Source organism: Budorcas taxicolor, chromosome 18 (assembly GCF_023091745.1).
Source record: "Budorcas taxicolor isolate Tak-1 chromosome 18, Takin1.1, whole genome shotgun sequence".
NCBI lineage: Eukaryota > Metazoa > Chordata > Mammalia > Artiodactyla > Bovidae > Budorcas > Budorcas taxicolor.
The window spans coordinates 62,160,179-62,171,613 of NC_068927.1; the positions used below are offsets into that span (position 1 = coordinate 62,160,179).

The 11,435-nt window shown below is 45.7% G+C and overlaps 1 pseudogene; it reads left to right on the plus strand.

The window, feature by feature from the left end:
- Window positions 1-5,988: 5,988 nt before the first annotated feature.
- Window positions 5,989-7,554, plus strand: LOC128064052 (uncharacterized; annotated as a pseudogene).
- Window positions 7,555-11,435: the final 3,881 nt, after the last annotated feature.

Consider the following 11,435-nt stretch of genomic DNA (forward strand, 5'->3'; position numbering starts at 1 on the left):
ACGGAGTTGGCAATTAAAGAGAGATTAATTAGAAATTTAAAGAGAGATTAGGGAAGAATAATGTAGTGAAAAAATAGAGGAGAAAAAGAGGCTGGTATTCCTTGGCTTACACAAAGAGCTAATAAAGCCTCAGACAAGAGGCTTGCTCTGTTCACGTAGGCCACCGGCACCCGCTTGAATAGTGGAGGGTACCCCACCTTGGGCTCCCTCTCGCGTGGGTCTTAGAAGCCCGGGCAGAAAAGTGAACGCAGAGAGCCTTTGTGTTCCAAGTGATCAGCCTGAAAAAGAGAGGGAGGGAGAGGGAGAAAGAGAGAGAGAGTCAACATGGGGGAGGCCAAGCTTGTGCAAAAAACCGATAAATTTATTTTCAAAAGGTGCTTATAATATGGATTCTCAGATGATCAGCAACGTCATTCTTTGTGACTGAAGGGCTTGCCACATAATACCATTTATGTGGTTTCTCTCCTGTATGAGCTGCCTAATGGGCAGTTCAGGCTGAACATGCCCTAGAAACTGCCACATTCATTTCACTTGTATCTTTTCTATGCTGTATGAATTATCTGAATTATAAGGCCTGAACGCTGACAAAAGGCTTTGTCACACTCACGACATTTGCACTAAAATGTTTCTCACAACTGTCCCATCTCTAATGTTTCTCTCTAGTATGAATTCTCTGATGGTTTCTAAGTTCGTCATTTCAAATAAAGCACCGGCCATATACATCATATTTATATCGTTTCTCTCCTGTCTGACCTGCTTGATGATAAGTTATGGATGGCTGTGCCTAAATGGTTTGTCACAACTTTTATATTTGTAAGGTTCTCTCCAGTATGAATTCTCTGATGAACTGCAAGGTTTGCATTCACATTGAAAGCCCTGCCACATATACCTCATTTATATGGTTTCTCTCCAGTATGAATTCTCTGAAGAATACCAAGTTTTCCAGTATGACTAAACGCCTTGCCACACACATCACATTTATATGGTTTCTCTCCCGCATGAAGTCTCCGATGAACAGTAAATTTGGCAGTATGACTAAATGCTTTGTCACATACATTGCATTTGTATGGCTTCTCTCCAGTATGAATTCTCTGATGAAGTTCAAGTCTTGTAGTTTGATTAAAGGCCTTGCCACATACATCACATTTATATGGTTTCTCTCCAGTATGAACACTCCGATGAACAGCAAAGTTTGAACCTACTCTGAAAGCCTTGCCACATATATCACATTTATATGGTTTCCCTCCAGTATGAAGTCTCCGATGAACAGTAAGGTTTCCAGCACGACTAAAGGCCTTTCCACACATATCGCATTTATAAGGTTTCTCTCCAGTATGAATTCTCTGATGAAGTCCAAGTTTTGCAGTCTGATTAAAGCCCTTGCCACATACATCACATTTATATGGTTTCTCTCCAGTATGAACTCTCCAATGAACATCAAGGTTTGCAGTTTGACTAAAGGCTCTGCCACAAATATGATATTTATGTGGTTTCTCTCCCATATGGAATCTCTGATGAACTTCAAGTTTTGCAGCTTCATTAAAGGCCATGCCACATATATCACATTTATATGCTTTCACTCCAGTATGAAGACTCTGATGAACAGTAAGGTTTGCAGTATGACTAAACACCTTGTCACATACATTGCATTTGTAAGGTTTCTTTCCAGTATGAATTCGCTGATGAACTGCAAGGTTTGGATTTTGACCAAAGGTCTTGCCACATACATCACATTTATATGGTTTCTCTCTTTTATGATATCTCCAATGAATTACAAATTTTGCAGCTTGATTAAAGGCCTTGCTACATACATCACATTTATGTGGTTTCTTTCAAGTATGAATTCTCCAATGCATTGCAAGATTTGTAGTTTGATTAAAAGCCTTGTCGCACACATCGTATTTATATGGTTTTCCTCCTGTATGGATTCTTTGAGGTCTAGAGAGTTCTGAGTCCTGAAGAAAGGTTATGTCACACTCATTACATTTGTCAGGCCTTCCTTTTCTTTTGTGTTTCATGGTCTGGTAACCGTTCTGAAGGGTGCATAACAGCATTCTCATGTTTATGAGAAAAGCCTTTGCAGACATTACGAGTTCTCTGAGACAATAAACCTGAGGTGCTGACGTTTGTCACAACTTGACTACATTCAAAAACTATCCCTTCAGATTGTACCATCTGCAATTCATCCTGAAAGGTGGATCCGGGCCTTTCAAAAGGTCTATTTCCTGCATCACTTCTACTGTGATGATCTCTTCCATCAGTGAGATTTTTGTTATGGGATGTAGACATTTCCTTGTCATTTCTTTCATCATCTGTCCACAGACAATCAAAGTCATGTATATTTTCCTGAATCTTCCTGAGGCGAAAATCTTTGATTTCAAGGCTTTCAGCTCTTCCAAACATCACTCTTTGAAAAATTTCCCCTTTCCCACTCTTGCTTTTGCTGGTAATTTCTTGGTCATATGTATATGAGACATATCTACAAGACATAAAGAACCACAGGTATTCTATTAGTTACAATTCATAAATAAATTATTTCTTGTCAAACACATGATATTATACCAAAAGTCCTATCCATCCTGAACAGAATTACAAATCTTCATAATGATGATCTTAAAACTATAGAACACTAAAGGAATAGAACTCTTTAAAAAACAGTGATCATATGTAATTCAAACTAACTTTAGGGTAGTGTAGTTTCAAATACAATCAGAAAACATTCATTTTATGCAAACTCACATCAGTTCACAAAGAAAACATATTTTCCCACCATGACCTCAAAGCTCATCCTACTTTGTACTAAACACACTGCTGTCTCATATTTCAGGAGAAACTAATGGTATATTGTACACGCTTTATGCATACCTAGACATATTTAAAAGATAAAGACATATAGGACTAAAGAGGTGACTCAGTGGTAAAGAAACTGCCTGCCAATGCAGAAGACACGGCACAGGGGGATACAATCCTTGGGTAGGAAAGATCCCCTGGAGCAGGAAATCACAACCCAGTGCACTATTCTTGCCTGAAAAAAATTCCATGAATAGGAAAGCTTGATGGGCTACAGTTCATGAGATCACAAAGAGTCAGACAGGACTGAGCAACTGAGCAAACAAGCATCAATCAGGCAATACATTGGAATGGTAAACAATGCAAAAGAAGCATTCTAAGGAATAGTGTAGAAGATAAATGGCAGTTAGTAACTGTTCCGCAAATACTGCATTGAGAAAATAAAGAATTCTGTAAACCATATATATATATACTTGCTGGACCATGTGGCTTATGAGATCTTGATTCCCTGACCATGGATTAAATCCATGCTTGCTGCAGTGAAACTACTGAATCCTATCCACTGGACTGTCAGGGAATTCCCTAAAATAATTTTAAAAATTAAAAAAAAAAAAACACTTTTCTAAATACCTCTTAGAAATCTATCAGTAGATAGACATATAGGCATTTTATGACTATTAATAAAAACCATTAATAAGTGGTTCATGTAAGTTCTGTTGTGTAATACAAAAAGACCGTCATTTTTTTAAAAACAAAAAATAAGTGAAACATTCTCTGCTTACACAATAATCATTCAATACATCAACTCCCTATCTACACAGTAACCTAAACTCACTCAGTTCATTGGCTCCAAGATATATGTAAAGAAACAAGCTTTGGGGCTTCCCTCGTGGCTCAGAGGTAAAGAATCCACCTGCTAGTGCAGGGCACACAGGTTTGATCCCTGATCCGGGAAATCCCCACATGCCTGAGAACAACTAAGCCTGTAGGCTACAAGTGATGATTCTGTGCTCTAGAGCTGGGAAGTCACAACTACTGCGCAAACACACAGAGACCACGCATTGCAACAAGAGAATCCACTAGAATGAGAAGTTCATGCACTGTAATCAGAGGGTAGCCCTTGCTCACTGCAAATAGAGAAAAGCCCCTGAAGCAACAAAGACCCAGTGCAGCCATAAACAAATAAATTTTAAGTAAATCTTTAACATACTGTTATGAAGATGAAGGAATGTGATTGGAAAACCTAGTTAACTAGAGTCGGATGAAGAACCTCAGCTACTCCATTTGGTTAAAAGAGAAACTCTATTTTGTAAGGTTCCGGGAGAAGAGCCTTTGGAAATCCCCTAACCTCACCCCACCGCCCACGAGCCAATCGGACCCCAGACCAAAATCTCCTGACTTAACACTCAGGAACTTTTGGTCTACCTAGACAATAGGGACCAATCAAGAACCAACACACAACCCTTTGAAAGAAAGTGACCAATCAGACATCGCCCTACCTAGAAATCCTTTTTTTCCATGTATACTCCCTATATAAGCGATATAATCCAAAACCCGGGGTTCCTCCCTATAGCCGCTGCATCGGTAACAGTGGGAGCCCCAGCTCGAGCTTGGTAGTAAAAACTCTCTTGCTTTTGCATCGGATATCGGCTCCCGGGTGGTCGTTGGGAGATTTCGCGACTTGGGCATAACATTTGGGGGCTCGTCCAGGATCTCCCACCGGCTTCCCGGGAAGACCAATCCGGAGAGTCATCTGCGGTCAGTAAGCTTTTTTCTGTCTTTCTTTTCGTTTCTGACAGGCCCTATTTTCTGAGACCAGTATATGACTCAGGCAGCTGTGCCGACGGGTCACCATTGGGGGGTCATCGGGAGACGTCCCCGACCCTCTCGGAGGGGACGGAGTGCCCCTGTTCTCTGTAGACGATAGCGGGTCGCTCCCACTGAATGGCCGGAGGCCGTCGTCTTTCAGTTTTGCCTCCGGACTCCCGGAGGTGTATTTCTCCTGTCTCTCTGTCTCTCTGTGTGGCTGTTCGTATTGTCTGTGTTAATTTACCAATATCTGACTGATCCAGGGACGATGGGGCAATGCCATTCTAGCCCCACACCTCTATCCTTGGTTACTGATCATTTTAAGGAGGTTAAGATGCACGCTCATGACCTCAGTGTAGAAATTAAAAGAAAGAAATTAAGCAATTTATTTAAGCACTTTTTGCAGCACAGAATGGTCAACTTTCCATGTAGGCTGGCCCTCAGAAGGCACCTTTGACTTGAAAACTGTACACTGAGTCTGGGATATCATCTTCTGACCACGGATCAGACACCCTGACCAAGTTCCCTATATCATAGTATGGGAAAATATCATATTGCGCCCCCCTCCTTGGGTATAACCTTTTTTGCCTCAACAGGGATTTTCTACCACTCAGGTGTTGGTGACACGTGTAGGAAAGAACCTGAAGAATCCCAAGGAGCCTGAACTAACAGTGCTGCTATACCCTATCTTGCAGGAGAGAACAGAAGAAGAACTTCTCTTTCCTCCCCCTTACCAATCCCCCGAACCACCACCAGCCCCCGTCATCCCTTCACCCAGGGATGAAACACAGGGTGGGGGCGCCGCACAAAATACTCGCCATCAGCGAGCTAGGTCCCCGGAGGGGCCGGCAGACTCAACCGTTGCCCTCCCCTTATGAGTGTCTGATCCCCCCGATGAGGAAGGAAACCAACCTCATCAATATTGGCTCTTTTCTACTAGTGACCTATATAACTGGAGATCCCAAAATGCTAAGTTCTCTGACAACCCTAGAGATTTAACCAATCTTCTAGAAACTGCTTTTTACTCATCAGCCCACCTGGGACGACTGCCAAGAGCTGCTCTGCTCCAGATTCTCTTCACCATAGAAGAGAGAGAAAGAATATAGTATGAGGCCCATAAAAGGGTCCCAGGGGCAAATGGAGAACCCACCACTAATATAGCTGAAATTAACACCTCTTTTCCTTTATCGCGACCTGACTGGGATTACAATACGGCACAAGGTAAGGAGAGGCTCTGGGTCTACCGCCAGACTCTCTTTGGGGGAGCTTAAGGCAGCTGCAAGGAAACCTACTAACCTAGCTAGAGTGGGAGATGTTCAGCAGGGCCCCACCGAGAGTCCAGCAGCCTTCCTGGAGAGGCTGATGGAGTCCTTTAGACAATACACCCCCATGGATCCAGAAGCAGAAGGCACTCAGGCTGCTTTGATAATGCATGTTGTCAACCAGGCAGCTCCCGACATTAGGAAGAAGTTACAAAAACTTGAACGCCTGGGTGAAAAGAGTATCCAGGATTTAATAACAGTAGCAGAAAGAGTCTACAACACCCGAGAAACCCCCAAGGAAAAGCAAGCCAAAGCGGCAGATCACCAAACCCGTAACATGGCACACATCCTGCTGGCTGCAACAGTTCCTGACTCGAGAGAGAGGGAGCGCCAGTTGCACCACCTGGCGGCTGAAGGTAAAGGCCATCCCCGTACGTGACCAACATTAGGAAAGAACCAATGTGCATATTGTAAAGAGGAAGGACATTGGGCCAAGGGATGCCCTAAGAAAAAGAAGGGACGACAAAAGACCCCCATCCTGGCCGTCAAAGAACTGAGCGATTAGGGAGGATGGGGTTCAGCACCCCTCCCCGAACCCAGGATAACCCTAAGAGTGGAGGGGACCCCAACTGACTTCCTTGTCGATACAGGGGCTCAATATTCGGTTTTGCTAGAGCCCCAGGGAAAACTGGCCGGAAAGACCTCTTGGGTGCAGGGGGCTACTGGAATGAAACAATACCAATGGACAACCCGAAGATCAGTGGACTTGGGTGCAGGCTGGGTATCCCACTCTTTCATGGTCATTCCAGAATGCCCCTTCCCGCTGTTGGGAAGAGACCTGTTGACCAAAATGGGGGCCCAGATTCATTTCCTCCCGGGGGAAACTAAAATATTCGACCAGGCGGGCAGACCGATCCAAGTACTGACCATTCAATTAGAAGATGAAAATCGGTTGCACCAGAAACCTATACTGCCCCTGGTAGACATTCAAAGATGGCTAGATGAATTCCCCAAGGCACGGGCCAAGACAGGGGGAACCGGTTTTGCCAGACATTGCTCTCCTGTATATGTAGATCTCAAGCCAGGGGCCGACCTCGTCTGGGTCCGACAATACCCCATGACCCTGGATGTCTGACAGGGGATCACCACCCACACCCGCAGGCTCCTAGCCCAGAAAATCTTGAGACCCTGCCAGTCGGCCTGGAACACCCCCTTGCTCTCTGTCAAAAAACCAAATTCTTGTGACTAGCGGCCAGTGCAGGATTTACGAGAAGTCAACCACTGAGTTTTAGATATTCACCCTACTGTGCCGAACCCATACAACCTCTTGAGCTCTCTCCCACAAGACCATCACTGGTTTACGGTCTTAGATTTAAAGGACGCTTTCTTCAGCCTTCCCCTGGCGTCCAAGAGCCAGGACCTTTTTTTTTTTTTTTTTGCTTTTGGATGGTCTGACCCGGAAGAAGGAATCAACGGCCAGCTGACCTGGACCCAGCTGCCACAGGAATATAAGAATTCTCCCACCATCTTCGATGAGGCCCTCCATGAGGATCTGGGTGAGCTCAGACAACAACACCCCAAACTAACCTTGTTACAGTATGTAGATGACCTCTTAATTGCAGCAAAGGACCAACAGACTTGCCTTATGGGTACCCAAGAACTATTGCAGACCCTTGGAAAATTAGGGTACTGAGCCTCAGCCAAAAAGACTCAGATATGCCAACCAGAGGTCACCTACTTAGGGTATGTATTAAAGGAAGGACAGAGATGGCTGTCAGAGGCACGAAAGGAGATGGTACTCAAAATCCCTACCCCAGATTCACCTCGAAGGGTGAGAGAATTTTTGGGGTCCTCTGGGTTCTGCCATCTTTGGATCCCAAATTATGCGGAACTGGCTAAACCCTTATACGAAGCCACAAAAAGTACCACCCCTTTCAGTTGGACAGAGCGGATGGAGACCGCTTTCAAGACTATTAAAACGGCCCTGCTGTCAGCCCCCGCCCTAGGGTTGCCTGACGTTACAAAATCCTTTCTCCTGTATGTAGATGAAGAACAAGGAGTGGCCAAAGGGGTACTGATGCAGCATCTGGGACCTTGGAAGCGGCCGGTGGCTTACTTGTCTAAACGCCTAGACCCCGTGGCGTCAGGCTGGCCCCCATGCCTCCGCATGATTGCAGCAGTGGCCCTAATGGTCAAGAATGCAGATAAACTGACACTGGGGCGAGAATTGCATATCACCGCCCCCCATGCCATCGAGGGCATACCAAAACAACCCCCAGATAGGTGGATCAGCAACGCTCGGCTGACCCACTACCAAGGATTACTGCTAAACCGCTCCAGAATCATCTTTCTGCAGCCTACTGCTCTCAATCCGGCTACACAGCTCCCTAACCCGGATTTTGAAGCCCCAGAGGAGCCTGGTGGGCTACGTCCATGGGGTCACAGAGAGTCGGGCACGACTTTCACTTTTCAGATAGAGACATAAATGCAGGCGCAGGTGTAAATATAGAGTGGAGTTTTTGTTGTTCAGTCGCTCAGGCGTGTCTGACCTTTGTGACCCCACGGACTGCAGCATGCCAGGTTTCTGTCCTTCAGCAACTCCCGGAGATAGATAGATACAGACACTCTTGATGACAGTGAAGGAGGAGAGCGAAAAAGTTGGCTTAAAACTCAACATTCAGAAAACTAAGATCATGGCATCTGGTGCCATCACTTCATGGCAAATAGATGGGGAAACAGTGGAAACAGTGAGAGACTTTATTTATTTATTCATTTTTTTGGCTCCAAAATCACTGCAGATGGTGACTGTAGCCATGAGATTAAAAGACACTTACTCCTGGGAAGAAAAGTTATGACCAACCTAGACAGCATATTAAAAAGCAGAGACATTACTTTACCAACTAAGTTTTGTCTAGTCAAAGCTATGGTTTTTCCAGTAGTCATGTATGGATGTGAGAGTTGGACTTTGAAGAAAGCTGAACACCAAAGAATTGATGCTTTTGAACTGTGGTGTTAGAGAAGACTCTTGAGAGTCCCTTGGACTGCAAGGAGATCCAACCAGTCAATCCTAAAGGAAATTGGTCCTTAATATTCATTGGAAGGACTAATGCTAAAGCTGAAACTCCAATACTTAGCCACTGATGCAAAGAACTGATTCATTTGAAAAGACCCTGATGCTGGGAAAGATTGAAGGCAGGAGGAGAAGAGGATGACAGAAGATGAGACGGTTGGATGGCATCACCAAATCTAAGGACATGAGTTTGAGTAGGTTCTAGGATCTGGTGATGGACAGGGAAGCCTGGCGTGCTGCAGTCCATGGGGTTGCAAAGAGTGGGACACAACTGAGCAACTGAACTGAACTGATAGATACAGATATAGATGGGGCCTTCCCAGGTGGCTCTAGTGGTAAAGAGTCCAGTTGCAATTGCAGAAGAAGTAAGAGATAGGTGTTCAATCCCTGGGTTGGGAAGTTCCCCTGAAGAAGGGATAGCCTGCCCACTCCAGTATTCTTGCCTGGAGAAGCCCCACAGACAGAGAAGTCTGGTGGGCTTCCAGACCATGGGGTCACAAAGTCAGACATGACTGAGTGACTAAGCACAATCCATGACTGCAGCGACATACTAGCCCAGGTACATGGAACGGGAGAGGACTTGCAAGATCGCCCTCTAGCGGATGCTGAAGTTACCTGGTATATGGATGGAAGCAGTTTCCTCCGAGATGGGCTCAGGTACGCAGGGGCAGCGGTAACCACGGAAACCCAAATCGTGTGGGTGGAAGCACTACCTCCGGGCACTTCAGCTCAAAGGGCTGAACTAATCGCCCTAACAAAAGCCCTCCACTTGGGGAAGGACAAAAAACTTAACATCATTACCGATAGCTGTTATGCCTTTGCTACTGCCCCAATACACGGAGCCATCTACAGAGAGAGAGGCCTCCTCATGGCTGAGGGTAAAACGATCAAAAATAAAGAAGAAATAAAAGCCCTCCTCGCAGCATTATGGCTGCCTAAAAAAACTAGCCATAATACACTGCCTGGGACACCAAAAGTCAGGCACCCTGACCTCAAAGGGAAACAATTTGGCAGACAGATCAGCCCGAGATGCAGCCCAGGGCACCGTGATAGAAGCCACCCTTCAATTGCCCGACCCCGGGAGCCCTGTTCTGCCAGCTTTACCCAACTACTCACCAAGAGACTTAGCCTGGATAAAAAGTTTGCCCGTGACCCAACAACTGGCCGGGTGGTGGCGGGCAGCAGACAGCTCCCTGATCCTCCCGGAGGAACTAGGAAAGCAGGTGTTACTGAGGATGCATCACGCCACTCACCTGGGAAACCGCAAGATGCAGGACCTGATTAGACATGCCAAAATTACCATGAGAGACATCAGATTGACGATAGAAAATATCGTATCAACCTGCAAGGCCTGCCAGCTCACTAACGCTGCCCATCATCCAGCCAACCACAGGTCTAGAGAACGTGGAAGTCGGCCAGGAGCATACTGGGAGGTGGACTTCACTGAGGTAAAACCGGTTAAATATGGATACAAATATCTACTGGTATTCATAGATGCCTTCTCAGGGTGGGTAGAAGCAGCACAAGAGAGAAACAGCACAGGTGGTGGCCAAAAAGCTGATTGAAGACATCTTGCCACAGTTCAGGTTTCCTGCACAGGTTGGGGTTGGACAATGGGCCAGCCTTCGTATCTCAGGTAAGCCAGGGGGTAGCCCGGGCTTTGGGGGTAGGTGGAAGTTACATTGTGCTTATAGGCCCCAGAGCTCAAGACAAGTAGAAAGGATGAATAGAACACTCAAAGAAACATTAACAAAACTAGTTGCTGAGACTGGCAGGGACTGGGTGGCTCTCCTCCCCTTTGCCCTATACCGGATGTGAAACTCCCCCTACCAACTGGGACTTACCCCCTTCAAAATTATGTATGGGATACCTCCTCCAATAATTCCTAACCTAAAAATAGAGGTACTAAAAGAGATAGATGATCAAAGATTACTCTTTTGTCTCCAGTCCTTACAATACTCCCACAGGGAGTGGAAGAGGCTCAAGGCATTATATGAATCAGGCCCACCACCTTAACCCCACCGCTACTGGCCAGGAGACTGTGTGTACGCGTGCCACCATCGTCAAGAGACCCTAGAGCCCAGGTGGAAAGGGCCCTTCCTAGTTGTCTTGACAACACCCACTGCTCTCAAGGTTGACGGCATATCTACTTGGGTTCACTACACCCACATATGGCCTGCGGACCTGTTCTCCTAAGGGAAGAATTCCTCCCCCAATGGAAGACCAAGCTGGACAAAACAAATCCACTCAAACTCAAGCTACAAAGGCGATAAAAGTACTGTTTATACTGTTGTCTCTACGGCTTAGTGCTGCCACTAACCCTCATCAACCAATGAACTTGACTTGGATGATTCTAAGCACAACTAGGGGAGAAGTAATTAACTCCACCTCAGCCATTCATCCCCAAAACACCTGGTGGCTGGACTTGGAATTCGACTCTGTCTTCTGGCCACGGGATCTTGGGACATCGGCGAATGGGAGGTAAAGATGCCCGGCAAGCCTGA